We start from the raw sequence: 14,915 nt of genomic DNA on the forward strand, positions 1-14,915 counted from the left end.
CTCTCCCATAACTTTTCTCTGATGACGCTGTTAACCGCAGATGTGTAATACTCGAAGGCAGTGTAAAGGGCCATGCCAGGATACACGTGGATATCCGTTATCTGGGTCATCAGGGCCCATATGGAGTGGGTAGTTCTGCATCCCTTCCTAAAACCAGTCTGGTGGAAGGGAAGCAGACCTTCTCTCTTTACCCACTGAGACAGAGGTTCTAACAGTAAGGTGGCAAAGATCTTGTCGTTGGGGTCCCACATCGCTAGTAAACTAAGGTTTGACAGTGTGTTGTAGGGGCTCTTTTTGTGCACTGATATGAGTATGTAGCTTCTCTAGCTCTTGGGTAGGATTCCCATTTCGCAAATTTGAAGGAAGAGAGATTGTAATAGCGGGTCCCACCATGAAAGGTCACTCTTCATAACTACATTACAAAGACCATCCAGCCCTATTGCCATCAAGGGTTTCATTTTAGCTAACAAGGCCTCGATGTCGGCACCTCTTATGTAGTTTTCCACCACTTTGTCCCTCATTGCCCTAGCTTCCCTTTGGTCCCTGGGCTCCCTATCCCAACTATAGTTTTTCCCAACAAAGACATCCTATTGCTCCTCCGTTACATCACACACCTCCAGCGCTATGCTGCATGCCCCATTGCTGCAGAACAGATGCCAAAAATTCTTTGCGTCATTTGCCCTGATCAAGTTATTTATATGTTTCCAGGCGGCCAAGTTTTCCCCATGTTTGTAGTTCCGCAGCCATGTTTTGTATTTAGATCTAACCCGTGTCTGCAGTTCGCTCCTGCCTATCTGTGTTATGTTCAGAGATTTTTTGATTTTCCGTATCAGGGAATTTACTTCCCTTTTTGCCTTATAAATTCTTTACTTCACCCAAATGTTCGGCAAACATTGGTTGTCTAGTGGGCGGATATATGGCCAGTGAAGTCACCAGTCTCTTTAAATCCCAGTTGCAATCACCCACTATTTCTTCTTCACTCTGGCCCAGCGCTCTAACTGCTTGGCTGAGGTGATAGATCCTGGCCCCTGACCAGTATAACCTATTACCTTGCTGAATTACCATGGGATTAGCGAACCCCGCAATAGTAGGTCCCTCCATTTTACCTTTACACTTCATGCTAAGTGTAGCGTGGTTAGTACTTGTGGCAGGAATTATTTCAAATTTAGGGGAACCTCTCCTTATGGGCGTGTTTACAAATATAAAGTCAATACTGCTCTTATATATCACATTGGACCATGTTATTTGAGCGTCTCCGTCCTCTACTACCAAGGGGGAGAGTTCAAACTTGTCTAGAGCCTCTCTCCAATAGCATGCCCTGGTTCCCAGGCCATCATTCCTCCCCGAGCAGATGTGGTACAGGTGATTATGCACACAGTACACGTCAAAATCTCCCGTCAAGATGATACCCCCCTTAGGGAAGGTATTAGTCCAGTTTCTGCAAGTGTCTATCAGAGCCTTTCTCAGACCCTTCGTCAGCTCCCCACCAGGGGGCTTGTGTAGCATTGCCACCAATATGGGTCCAACTCCAGGCCACAGGTTGATTACCTGGCCACATATTAAGTAACTGTTGGGAATCGCAGTTTGAAATTCTGTTAAATTCATGTATGTTTTTGCCCCGGTGAATAAAATTGTATAACCATCTAGCTCAAAACAGGTTGTCAGCCAGATTTCCTGGAAACAAAATAACTCTGCCCTCCTAATCAATTCCAGCACCAGCTGGTAGTTGGGGAAGTAGCGGAAACCCCTAGTGTTCCAGGAAATGAGCGTCCAATCCTCTACCCTTTCCAATGGTCAGAAATATGATGTTTTAATGGGAGGCCAGTACCCCCTCTGCTTCCCCTTTCCTTGTCTGTCTCCACTCATTTCCCATGTTGATGTCTTCTGATTTTTTAAGGGTTGTGCCATAGAGAGGATGTTCTGAGCATGTGGGTGGAACACCAAGATCTCAAACCCTAAATCTCTAAATGCCAGGGTATTTTTACAGACATTTTCTACAACTAAAGAGGAGAGGAAGTTAACCAGTACGCAGTAAGTTAGACTGTCATATTGTGGGAGCTCCAACTTCCCTATGTCCCTTGGCGTAAAGGTTTCCAAATCTGGTACCAGGTGTAATAATTCTAGAAGCCAGGAGAAGTAAAGAGATGGACTGGAGGCAGTGGGGTTGGTCTCAATCAGTTTGACATAGTGTATGTCTTTGTAATATTCGGCTCTGTCTCTATTTGCCATTCTAAGTTGCTGATGGGGTGGAGCTCCTCCACTCTTCAATTCCATGGGTCTAAGAGGTTCTATATGATTGGGTCCCCCATATTGTCATTAGATGAAGGTGGTGCCTGCGGTGGTCTCAACGAATTTTGCTTTTCACATCTCCATTCTCCACCATTCCCCTCCATCTCTGTGGAGGTGGTACTAAGGGTTGGCTCAGAATGTGTGTTTCCACATTGTCATGAGGATTTAGTATGCAGAACGGGAGCAGGGCGGCCAGCTTCCCCTGCTGAGGGCTTCTGCTCTGATGTAAGTAGGCAGGCGTCTTGACTGGGAAAGGGTGCTTTGTCAGTCCTCTTGGCGGAGGGCATCCAATTGTCCAGTGGGCCCTGTAATTGTACTCTTCTAACTATGTCCTCCCCTATCCACCTGCTTACTTACTGTCTGTTTTCCCTTCATCTTTTTAGGGGCCTTGTCAGCTCCCGCTTTAGCGTTAGTTTTTGCGTTTGTTCTGCATATGTGGTCTCGCCGTTTCTTTCTTGTTAATAACTGATGTTTAGTTTGGGGTCTCTTAGAAACGGGCGGGATCTTTTCCCAGGGCGAAATATCAGCACAGAGTCCCTTGCTGGCGTCACTCTATGAAGCCGCCACTACCTAGTTGAAAGAGACAAGGGAAGGTAGATGTTTCCCTCCCCTAAATTAGGCATCTCTTTTCTTTTCGGTGGATCATTACTAATCTTACAGTGTTGTAATAGATCATCCGGCTGTCCCATGCCAATGTCCGGGTGCTTTCCCATTGCCTGGGGCTCGTGTATGATTCCGGTCACTACCGGTTCTTGGCTGGCCCTCAGTATAACATCTACCACTCTTGCCACAATTTCCTTAATCCCCCGCTGGTCCCCTACAATTTTAGAGCAGAGACTTAAAACTCTGTCTATATTTGCCTCTAATGTTTTCAGAGTTGGCCTTGCGGCAGAAAAAACATCTTGAGAGTACTGAGAAAGCGTTGAAACCTCCAACCTTGATTCTTCTCCCATACCACTTTCACTAGAGGATGTGCCGCAGGTAGTGAGAAATGTTTCCAAGTTTGAGGCCAGATTATTATCATATGCAAAGTCTTTTGGGCCCATCGAGTTTCTTTGTATGGCTTTGCATAGTTTAAAAAATGAGCCGTTATTATTGATTGAGATATTCTCCAGGGAGGCCTCCACCTCCAATGACTCTTTGGTCCCTTGTGGCTGCTCCACTAGTCCATTGCTTTTCTAAGTTACACTTGACCCAAAAAAAGCCTCTATCTTTGCTTGCACAGGGTCAGAGGAATCCCCTCTCTCTGTCGTTTGTCTTTTTTTCTCAGGGGGATGCGATCAGTTTGATTCTGCTTTCTGAGGGCTCTGGGGCGCTTTCCTGATGTGCAGGGATCACTTCTAAGAGTCACCCGCTGAGTGATTTTAAATGTTCCCATTTATTTAGGCTGGTTTCCCCTGTTCGAGTACCTGTTTTACTTGCCACTCACCCACACCACCTTGTTAAAGACGTTGCCCCATTGTTTCTGGGCAGGTGGGTGCAGTCTGAAAAGTTATAATAGTTGTGCCCAGTGGTCCACCAGAGGAGCCAAAGGTCCACTAGTTTAAAGGGGGCATATCATGCTGTCTTTAGTAGCACCTCCTGTTGGTATAATCTCTATTTTGTTATTTCTGAATTCTCCTGGAGGGCCCGCGGCCATCAGTTCTACCAATTTTGCACAGATAGTCTTGGAGCTTGTACGGGACAATTACTGGCAGACTGCTTATCTAAGTATAGTGGAAGATAGCTCACCCGGATGTCGTCCTCAGAGGTCCTTCCACCAGAGTTTATCGTCCGGACTCCTACATTACTGGATTGTCACTACTCATAACGGCGTGCCTGTGGCTGCTGGCAGGCTCCTCTGCTCCAACTGCTCCCAAACTGTTTTACAACTGAGCTTATCAGCGCTTCGCTAGCGCTAGCTTGCTCGGGGGGGTTGATGTAGAAGCCCCTCCTCTTTGGTATAGACACAGAAGAAACACTGTGGCAGTGTCCCAGTCAGCAAAAAACAACCATAGCAACTGCACCACAACTGCGCTTGTTAGCTCTTCGCTAGCGCTAGATTGCTGGGGGGTTTTGATGTAGAAGCCCCTCCTCGGTATAGATACAGAAGAAACGTTGCGGCAGGGTCCCAGTCAGCAAAGAATGGCCATAGAAACTGCTCCACAACTGCACTTGTTAGCACTTCGCTAGCGCTAGCTTGCTGGGGGGTTTTGAAGTAGAAGCTCCTCCTCCTGGCTATAGACACAGAAGAAACACTTCTGCAGGGTCCCAGTCAGCAAAAAAGAGGTGTAGCAACTTCTCCACAACTGCGCTTGTCAGCATTTCGCTAGCGCTAGCTTGCTGGGGGTTTTGATGTAGATGCTCCTCTTCCTCGGCATAGACACAGAAGAAACAATGCTGCAGGGTCCCAGTCAGCAAAAGACAGCCATAGCAGCTACTCCACAACTGTGCTTGTCAGCGCTTCACTAGCGCTAGCTTGCTGGGGGGTTTTGATGTGGAAGCCACTCCTCCTTGGTATAGACATAAAAGAAACACTGCGGCAGGGTCCCAGTCAGCAAAAAATGTCTGTAGCAACTGCTCCACAACTGCACCTGTCAGCGCTTTGCTAGCACTAGATGGCTGCGGGGTTTTGATGTAGAAACTTCACCTTGGTATAGACACAGAAGAAACACTTCTGCAGAAACCCCTCCTCCTTACATAACCCCTCCACTATACAGAAGAAACACTGCGGCAGGGTCCCAGTCAGCAAAAAACAGCCAGAGCAACTGCACTTGTCAGCAAAAGGATTTAAGGATGATTGGGAGGTTCTATTGTATACAGATGCCAGTGATAATGGTCTGGGTTGTGTATTAATGCAACAGAATGGAGATATGTTGCAATCCGTGGCTTTTGCGTTGCAGTTTCTTAAGGATGCAGAGAAGCAGTATTCGGTTGTAGAAAAGGAGGCTTTGGTCTGCATGTGGGGGGGGGGGGTAGAGAAATTTAAGAGTTTGTTCGGGGAAGGACATTTTTTATTGTGATCAACCAAAAGCCCCTCGTTGATATCTTTAACAGGAAGGGTTTGGATGGCGTTTCAAGGAGGATTGCTAGACGGATCACAATGATGCAATGTTTGAACATGGAGGTGAAGCACTTGAAGGGTTAATTGAACATCATAGCTGACACCTTGTCTCACAATCACACGGAGGAGGATGATGGAGTCAAGTGTGGAGAAGAAGAAGAAGTATTTGCTTATTGTAAGGTAGCTAATGAAAATGATTAGAGGGAGAAATGTGAAAAGGATGAGGTTTACAAAACTGTTGTGAGGTATGTGCAAGAAAGGTGGCCCGGGAAAGAACTTGATGAGAGATTAAAGGGATATAGGAGGGTGAAACATGAATTGAGTGTTGGTAAAGGAATTTGGAGGGTGAAACATGAATTGAGTGTTGGTAAAGGAATTTAGTCATGAGGAGAGCATATGGTTGCATATGGCGAAAGGTCTGAGAAGAGTTGTACTTGGTATCCCCAATGAAGGACATCTAGGCATTTCTAAGATGAAGGGTCTTATTCAGCAGGATGTCTGGTGGCCTGGCATGGATGAGGACGCTGAGTTTTTTTAAGGAGTGCAAGGGTTGTAGGGACAGCAACACGACTCTGAGTATCAGGGTACCAGCCATGAGAATTGTGGAGCCGCCGAGCTCAGTTTGCCATGATGTGCCAATCGATATTTTGGGGCCTATATCTGTGAGGGGTATTCAAAATGCATATGTGATTGTCTTGGTTGATCTGTTGTCTAAGAGACCAGAAGTATGCATTGTGAGGAACATCAATATTACAGGGAATTTTTTTTTTAGGAATTGGTTTTCTGGAGGGAGGGTTTCTGATAATGATCCTCAGTTTATGGTGAGGGAAATGGAAATATTCTTGGAAGAAAATGAAGGGCGCTCCACTATTGCTTTGTACAATCCTAAAGGGAATGTGACAGTAGAAATGTTTAATAGCACTCTGATGGAGGTGGTAAGAATTGCGATTGCACTGGAGGAAATTGGGAACGTGCCATAATGGAGCGGGCAGTCCAGTATAGGATTGCTACTCACCAGGTGACGGGAGTGTCCCTGTTTGAAACCTTGAGAAGGTGGTTGCCAAACTCCAGATTACATCCGGGGTGAATGAACAAATTTGTGAATGCGCGCAATGTGGTGCCAGAGGAGGCTTTGCATAGAAGGATGGTGATTAATCAGATGAAGTCAAAGGAGAGATATGACAGCAGGAATTGTGTGAAAGAGCGTGCCTTGAAGGAGGGTGTAATGTTATGTTATATTAAAGGATATTTATACCACACACTATCACCACCGCAGTGGTCCCCTGGCACTCTGGTGGATCTGAAAGAAGGTGGGTTTGGTTAGTAGGGCTGAGCGGGATAAGAGCAAGAGAGCTGTGATGTTCTGTTGGCATCATCAGTTCAGTTAACACTGTTTGCTGAGCTTAAGTGTGCTTTTCGGTTGGTTGCCGTCATGTGCTGTTGTGTGAAATGATGTGTGGTTTGTTTTGTGGTTGCAGTGTAGTGAAGTGCATGTGGTTTGTTGTGCTTGGAGGAATCGTTGTGCTTACTTTGAGTATGAGAGGTCTATGCAGAGGGGTGAGATTTTTAGTAGAGTCGGTTAATGACATCACTATCTAGATGTGGTGTATGCTGAAGTTCCCAATTCTATCTGGTTGCGGCTCATGCTAATCTTCACAGTTATATCCAAATCTGACGCATGCCAATTTCCAAAATTTTATCTTGATGTGTCGCATGCTAATCTCCGAGGTTCTGTCTAGATGTGAAACATGCTATTTTCCAAAATTCTATGTAGATGTGACGCATGGTGATTTCCAAAATTCTATCTAGATGTGACACATGCTAATCTCGAAAATCTCAATGCCAGTCACGCTAATGTCCACAATTGTATCCAGATGTGGCACATGCTAACCTTCCCAATTCTATCCAGATGCGACTCATGCTAATCTTCACAGTTCTATCTAGATGTGACGCATGCTATTTTGCAAAATTCTATGTAGATGTGACGCATGGTGATTTCCAAAATTCTATCGAGATGTGTCACATGCTGATCTCGAAAACTCTATCTAGATGTGAGTCATGCTAATCTCCACAATTCTATCTAGATGTGATGCATGCTAGATGGGACATAAGATTATCTTCACAGTTCTATCTGGATGTGATGCATTTGGTTTATAGTGATAATATCGAAATACATAATGTCGAAAGTCAAAATGTCGAAAACATGTCAAAAACAAAAAATTTAAAATGTCTTTTTTTCTTTGTTTTTGTTCGAAATGTGGGGGGTTCCCCCCAACCCCCTTTTTTTAAAAAATGTTTTCTGTTTTGACCTTTTTTTCTACTTGCAGACCCCAAAAAATACATGTAAATAAAAATAAAAAGCATTCAAATTTTTTTTTTTGACATTATTTCTTCGATATTTTTGTAAGTCGGCATTATGTTTTCAACATTATAACTGCACACTGATGCATTCTAATCTTCACAGTTCTATCTAGATGTGACACATGGTTATCTTCACAGTTCTATCTAGATGTGACACATGGTTATCTTCACAGTTCTATCTAGATGTGAGGCATGGTTGTCTTCGCAGTTCTATCTAGACGTGACGCATGCTAACCTGCAAAAATCCTATATGGATGCAAGTCATGCTAATCTCTGCAATTCTATCTAGATGTGACACATGCTAATATTTACAATTCTATCTACATGTGACGCAAGACTATCTTACCAGTTCTATCTAGATGTGATGCAAGATTATCTTCACAGTTCACAGGCCAAAGGACAAGCAAGGAAACATGTGACACAGCCATGTTTGGACATTAGCCACAGTTAGTAGACAAACGCAGGCTAATCTTCGCAGTTTTGTCTGATTGTGACAGAGTCTAATCTTTACAATCATGTCTAGTTGTGGTGTAAGCTGACATTCACAATTCTGTCCAGATGCTACGTAAGCTAATCTTCACAATTCTGTCTAGATGTGATGCAATGCTAATCTTCACAATTCTGTCTAGGAGTGGCGCAAGGTGACATTTACAATTCTTTCCAGATTCTGTGCAAGCTAATCTTACAGCTCCTTCTTTTCTAGCAACAATCTCTGTCCCTTAGTTTTAGCCTAGCAGGACGGTTTGGCTTTGGAGGTTCCAGGTTCATTCTAGTTCTGTGGCAAAGAGGCAGGTTTTGAGTAGTTTCCTGAATTTTAGGTGGTCCTTTGTATTGCGTATGTCTTTCAGGAGGGTCCTCCAAGATGTTACTGCCAGGTGAGAAAAGGAGGATCCCCCTATCTTTTTCCTTGTGTAAGGTTTTGGTTCTAGGCAGTTGTCGTTGCTTGATCTGAGTGTTCTTGTTGTTTGGTAAATCGTTATTTTCTTTTGTAGGAATTGTGCTCCTTGGCCATGGATTGCTCTGTGCATTATGCACATTGTTTTGAATGTGATTCGTTGTTTAACTGGGAGCAAGTATAACAATTTTAGCGCTGGGGTGATGTGGTCTCTTCGTGATAGTTTGAGGAGGAGTATGGCCGCTGCATTTTGGATACAGTGCAGTTTCTTCAGTAGGTGTTCTGGCATTCCGAGGTAGAGGCGGTTGGCGTGGTCAATTCTTGACATGATGAGGGCGATGATTGTCAGTGTCTTATGGGTGAATGACAGGAATGGTAGGGTTCTTTTTACTGAATGTAGGAAGAAAAAAACATTTTTTGATTTTTGCATTTACTTGTCGTTCTAAGGTTAGCACATTCTCCTTTAGGATTCCTACGTTTTTGACTATTTTCCATGGTGTGGGTGCTGTTTCCCAGTTTTTGGATATAATCATGATTTCTCTCTTGCCTGGGTTGAGCTTTAGGCTGTTTGTGTTCATCCAGTCATAGAGTTCTTTGAGACATGCTCCCAGCGTTGTGTTCTCTTCTTGTCTATCTTCGATTTTATAGATGATTTGTCTGTCGCCTGCGTAGTTTTAGCACGTAATGTTGCATTTTTTATGATCTTGATTCGAGGAGCCAGGTAAATGGCAAAGAACAGAGGGAATAGGAATGATCCTTGTGGTACTCCACAGTTGGTGTCTGGTGGAGCGGATTTGAAGGGTTTTATCCACACAGTTTCCGTTCTATTTGTTAGGAATGATTTTATCCAGAGTAGGGCTTTTTCTGTTATTCGTATTTCTTCTATTCTCTTGATGAGGATGTAATGGCTGGCTGTGTTGAACACTGCATAGAGGTCAAGAAGTATTAGGGCAGAGTTTGTGTTGGAGTCTGCGTTTGTCTTTGGGTCATCCCAGATAAATAGGAGTGCTGTTTCTGTTCCTCGCATGGGTATTAAGCCGACTTGGGCCTGGTCAAGCAACTGGTGTTTTTCTACATGTTCTTATGTTAGTTTGTAGATGTAGGTTTCTAGTAGTTTTTCTGGCTGAGAGATGTTGGAGATAGGTATGTAGTTGGAGAGGTCTTCCACGTCTCCTCTTGTGTCCTTGAGGAGTGGTTTGCTGTGCACCGATTTGAATGATCGCTGTACTTTTCCTGTTGCTAGTGACAGGTTGAAGAGGTTTCTGTACTGTTCTAATGGTGCGCCCTGTGTGAGGATCGATTTGTAAATGTCTGGTGTGCATGAGTCCATGGGGGATCCTGCTTTATTGCTATGTTTTACCAGTTTGACGAATGTGTCTACTAGTATTTGTGGGAAGCTTTGGAATTTATACTGTGGTTCCTAGTTTGGCGGGATTGGTTGTGTGATCGGGTTGACCGGTCTGCTTTTTATAATGTGAAGGATATCGCAGATTTTTTTGTTAAGTGGCCTCCTAGGTTGTTGCATAGTCTCTGGGAAGGTATCAGCGTGTTGTTTCATCGTGGTGGGTTCCTCGTTTCATTTATGATGTTGAACAGTTCTTTTTGGGTGTTGGCGGTTTTGGTAATTTTGCTGTCATAGTGTTTCTTGTTGGCCTTTTGAATTTATTTTTTGTAGGATCGGATTTGTCTTAGTAATTGTGTTCTCTTTGTTTGGTCGTATTCTTTCCTCCATTCTAGTTCAAGTTTTTTGTTGTTCTTTTTCATGGTGCTGAGCAGTGGGGTGAACCATTTTGCCATTGCTCTCGTTCATGACGTGGTGAAAGGTTTCTCAGGGGAGATGCCATTAATTGTTTCAGTGATCGATTTATGAAGCAGCTCTGTTTTTCCATTGAGGCAGCTTTGTCCATGTCAGTGGAGCTGGTTTTGTGAGTTCAAGTTGTTCTATTAAGCAGCTGGCTTTGACGGCTTTCCAGTTTCTTTTTGTGACAGTGGGAGTTTATCGGGCTACTTGGCTGCTTTAGTTGGTAGCATGATCACAAATGGGATGATGAGGTGGTCACTCCAGAGTATCTGTATCGGCGGTGCAGTGGTGATTAGGTTTTTGTTGGTGAAGATTGTGTCAAGTGGTTGTCCCGCTGTGTGTGTTGCTCCTTTGACTAGTTGTCATAGTTTCATGGTTCTTAGTTGTTCGATTAGCAATTTTTGTGAGTTTGCATTTTCTTCTTCAAACCAGATATTGAAGTCTCCGAGGATTATCAGATGTTCATGATGGATGGCTATGTTGGTGATGGCTTTTATGAAGTTGTCGACAAAAGTTGGGTCGTAAGTTGGTGGGTTTATTCCAAGTGAAGGACCATGGATTCACAGTTTTTGATGTTAAGTGGTTTGTCTGTTTTTATTTTCAGCTGTTCCTTGAATGCTATTGCAATCCTGTTCTGTTTAACAGTGTGCACTTGAAGTCGTCAGGTAGGCAGCTGTGGAGTGTGATTTTTTAGTTGTCATCCAAAACATGTTTCTGTGATGAATAGGACGTTGATGCTGTCATCCCAGAGCATGTCTTCTATCTCTGTGGCGTGTTTTGACATTGATCTTGCATTGATTAGGTTGCAGTGGATTTTTTTGGCTTGGTTTTGTTTGTCTTTTCATATCGGTTTTGTCTTGTGTTTGTTGCATTGGTTTGGTCCCATATAGCTCTCAAGGTGTGATGGTGGTTCAGTTGCGTCTGTGTGCTCGCTGAGTAGCTCTTCTAGGTTACGTATTGGGTTTTTGTTTTCTTCAGATTCCTCTTTTATATTTTGTTGTAATTGAAGGAGGTATCCTCATGTTTTTTTGATATATGGTGTGAGGGCATCTATTTTGTTCATATTTCTTCTGAGTGTTTTTGTTCCTTTTCTACGCAGCTCAATGACTTGTTGCGTTGAGTTGTTGTTCGCTAGGTTTGGTGTTAGGTATAGATATTTTTCTCTTGTTTTGGCGTTTGTTTTGCTGTTGACCGTGTTTGTGGGGGTGTGTTCTGCGGTTCTGATTACGTGGTGTGGTTCCATTTGGTTAATTCCTACTCCTGGTTCTCTTTCGCATGGTCCCATTCGTTTTCGTGGCATGTTGCGTTCCTTACTGGTAGGGTGTTTTAGGTGTTTCTTTGTGTTGGAGTCATCAGTGTTGTGATCCTTTGGGTTTTGTTGGTTTCTACGTTTGTAATAGGTTTCTTTTTAGGTTGCAGGGGGTGTAGCCCACATGCAATGCCTACCTGTTTGGATTGTGACGGTTCTTGCCTTCCTTACATTTGTTTTTGTAGGCGTAGTGGTTTAGCGTCAGGAAGTCTTATGGCTTGGTGTGTCGGGTAGTAGTGGGGGAGGGGCGGCAGGCTTTCAGGGAAGTAGTCCGGGGGTCCTAGCCTTACCGCTGGATTTGCCCAGGTGAGGCCGGGGGGGCTCCATGCTGGATTGGATTCAAGGCTCATTTTTGGGGTTTCTCGCTATCTCTACAAAGGCTCTCTGGAACAATCAAGCTGAATGCGAGATGGGCAATCTGGCACAGTCAGGTTTCCCAACAGAAAATCTAGTTAACTGTAGGGTGAGGCTATCTGGCACAAACAAGCCAAAAGTGGAGTGAAGCTATCTGGCACAATCAAGCTACAAATGGGGTGAGGCTATCTGACACACTCATGGTATGTAGTATAGTCAGGTTATAAGGCACAATCCGGCTGTCCGGCACAATTAGGCTATCTGGCACAATTGGGCTATCTGGCACAGTCAGGCCAAACATGAAACGCTGAATCCGGCACAATCAGGGCAAAGGTGAAGTGCTGCTATCCTGCACAATCAGTTCCTCTTGCAAAATCAGGCTTTTATGCAACAATTAGGATATCAGGCACAGTCAGGTTAAATGTGGGATGCTGCTATCTGGCATAGGGATGCCGAGTGCAAAGTGCTGCTATCTGGCACAAACAGGCTAAATGTGAAGTACTACTGTCTGGCACAATCAGGTTATCTTGCACAATTGGGCTATCTGGCACAGTTAGGCTGTCTTGGAGAATCACACAGTTAAGCTATCTGGCACAATCAGGAAAAGTGTGGCATTCTGCTATCTGGCACAATCAGGTTATCTGGAACAATCAGGCTATCTGGCACAATCAGGTTATCTGGCGCAATCAGTCTAAAAGTTAAGGTCTGCTATCTGGCTCAAATTTGGATATCTGGCACAATCTGGCAATCTGGCACAAATTAGGTTAAGTGCGAAGGTAATAAGGTGGGTTTGGGTTGTCCAGTTTAGTGGGAGGTAGTAATGGGTGCACCCGTGCCCGTAACTGCACTTATTCAGTCAGTAGCTGCTGGATGACGGTTGTAGGCTCCACAGGCTAACAAGGGCCTGCGCGGTCTGGAGCCACTTCTTCAGGAGCTGTTGTCCTTTGCCTTGGGGTCCTTTGCCGCAGGGGCTGCCTAGTCGGAGGCTGCCCTGAGTGGGTCTCCTAAAAAAGGGCCTATGGGCCAATCAGCTGGTGTTGGTTGGGAAGGGAGGTGGACAGAGTGGGAGGGAGAAGGAGATTGGATAGGGGATTCAGAAAATTAGAGAACAAAAAAAGAAACAGGCCTGGGGAGGATCGGGGCTTCATGCGGTCTGGGAGGGTGCAGGTGGGATTTGGCGCTCTGCGATGGGCCTGGGGGCACAACACTTACCCTGGTACCCTGGCTGTGAAACCACACAGAGGAGGTGCTGAGCAGCAATGGGGTCTGGCACCCTTGTCATAGGTGGAAAACAGCTGGTGTTGGTTGGGAAGGGAGGACGGCGGAGTGGGATGGAGGGAGAAGGGGATTGGATAGGGGTTTCAGAAAAATAGAAATAAGAGTTTACGAAATATTCAAGACCTGTGAGGGTCGTGAAGGCTCTGGGAAGCGCTGTCTTGTTGAGTAAAGGTGAGAAGTGGTGCAAAGATAGGATAGCGGCCCTTGATAGATGTGCTGTTGACGATTAGCTCCATGAAGCCTCATTATACTGCATAATTATTAATATATGATTTTATATAAACACTTCAAAAAATTGTCTTACAAGAGATATATGTTCCTTTATAAAGGGAAGTAGGTGTGTTATATGTGGTGTTTTCAGTATACCTGTGTTTTAGATGTGGAGTTTCTTAATGCCTCTTTATGTGCCTGTACATAGATATCTCATGCTCTGTGCAGCCGAGCTGCATATGATGAGTTTTCATGTCAGCATTCTACAATGGAGTTCATGTTACGTTCCACTATGGAGTTTCTTAAGGAAAAAGGAATGTTTTGCTTGAAAGGGCTGATGGATGTTGGTTGCAGAGGGATTGAGGGGCTGTTTCAAGTATTGTCTTATTTTATTCAAGAAAAAGAAATCTGCTTTGCTGTAACTCGCTGTGTCCGGACTGTGAGATTCAATAGTGATCACATAGATCCCTTTAAACCTGCAGATGATTCAACTTGTGGCGGCCTACCAGAACGATCAGCTCATGTTCAAGTGGTGTTCCTACACTTACAATAGAAATTGCAAATCGTATTTAAATTGGGAATGAACTAAGAGTGAGAAGATGGCACCCCAATTTTTAGGACATGTAAGAGTGCCGGTGGGGGGAGTCATGAAGGCCATGAACGAGGGTTTTTAATATCCTCTGAAGGTGGTATAGCAATGTAAACTATTTAGGGCATTTTTAAAGTGTATGGTGAGAAAGTGGAATATGTACACTGAAATCACCTCAAATAATTGCGACTTTTAATCAGACTGCAGACGCGTGGGTGTCTACTTCATGCCGCATCGCTCTCAAATCCGCTTGCTGTTTCTGGAACATGTTTTTGTCAGGCTGGTGCCACGTTTATTTGATTCACCGCGTAATTAATTAAAGGCAGGGTCGCCTGTCAACTGGCAATGGATTAGAAGCGACGTGGCTCCACATTTTTATCACACCATTGAAAGGAATTAATGACTAATTTGACAGATGTACACTCTGGTCGTAATGAGATTTCTTCAGCGGTACCGGATGGATACAGCATTTGGCAGCAGTTCTATCGGGACACAGGGATACCCACATAACATGGAGCTTGAGAGCTTGCCTGACTTCCGGGGAGAATGAAGCAGAGCCGCGGTTATTCCCAGCCAGGCTTTGGTTCGCAGAGATAATTGCTATAAAAGGAAATGAAGCTGAGCAAATAGCCTCAACAGAACCATTCAGAGTAAATAACCAAGTGGAGAGCAGCGGGTTTGTGTGACGGCTGGCTGCTCATGCGCAGATGCTGCAGACAGCGTGCACAACACTGTTTAACCCTTCCCACGCTGCCCACCGCTGGAACACCCCATACGCCAGCGGCT

The 14,915-nt window shown here is 44.5% G+C and overlaps 1 protein-coding gene across 1 annotated transcript in view; it reads left to right on the forward strand.

Annotated features, from left to right (window-relative positions):
• MAST3 (microtubule associated serine/threonine kinase 3) overlaps positions 1 to 14,915 on the forward strand; it is a 1,229,968-nt gene that overhangs the window by 96,961 nt on the left and 1,118,092 nt on the right. The window lies entirely within an intron of this gene.

The sequence above is a fragment of the Ambystoma mexicanum genome, chromosome 1p (assembly GCF_040938575.1).
Source record: "Ambystoma mexicanum isolate Mex_15411 chromosome 1p, UKY_AmexF1_1, whole genome shotgun sequence".
NCBI lineage: Eukaryota > Metazoa > Chordata > Amphibia > Caudata > Ambystomatidae > Ambystoma > Ambystoma mexicanum.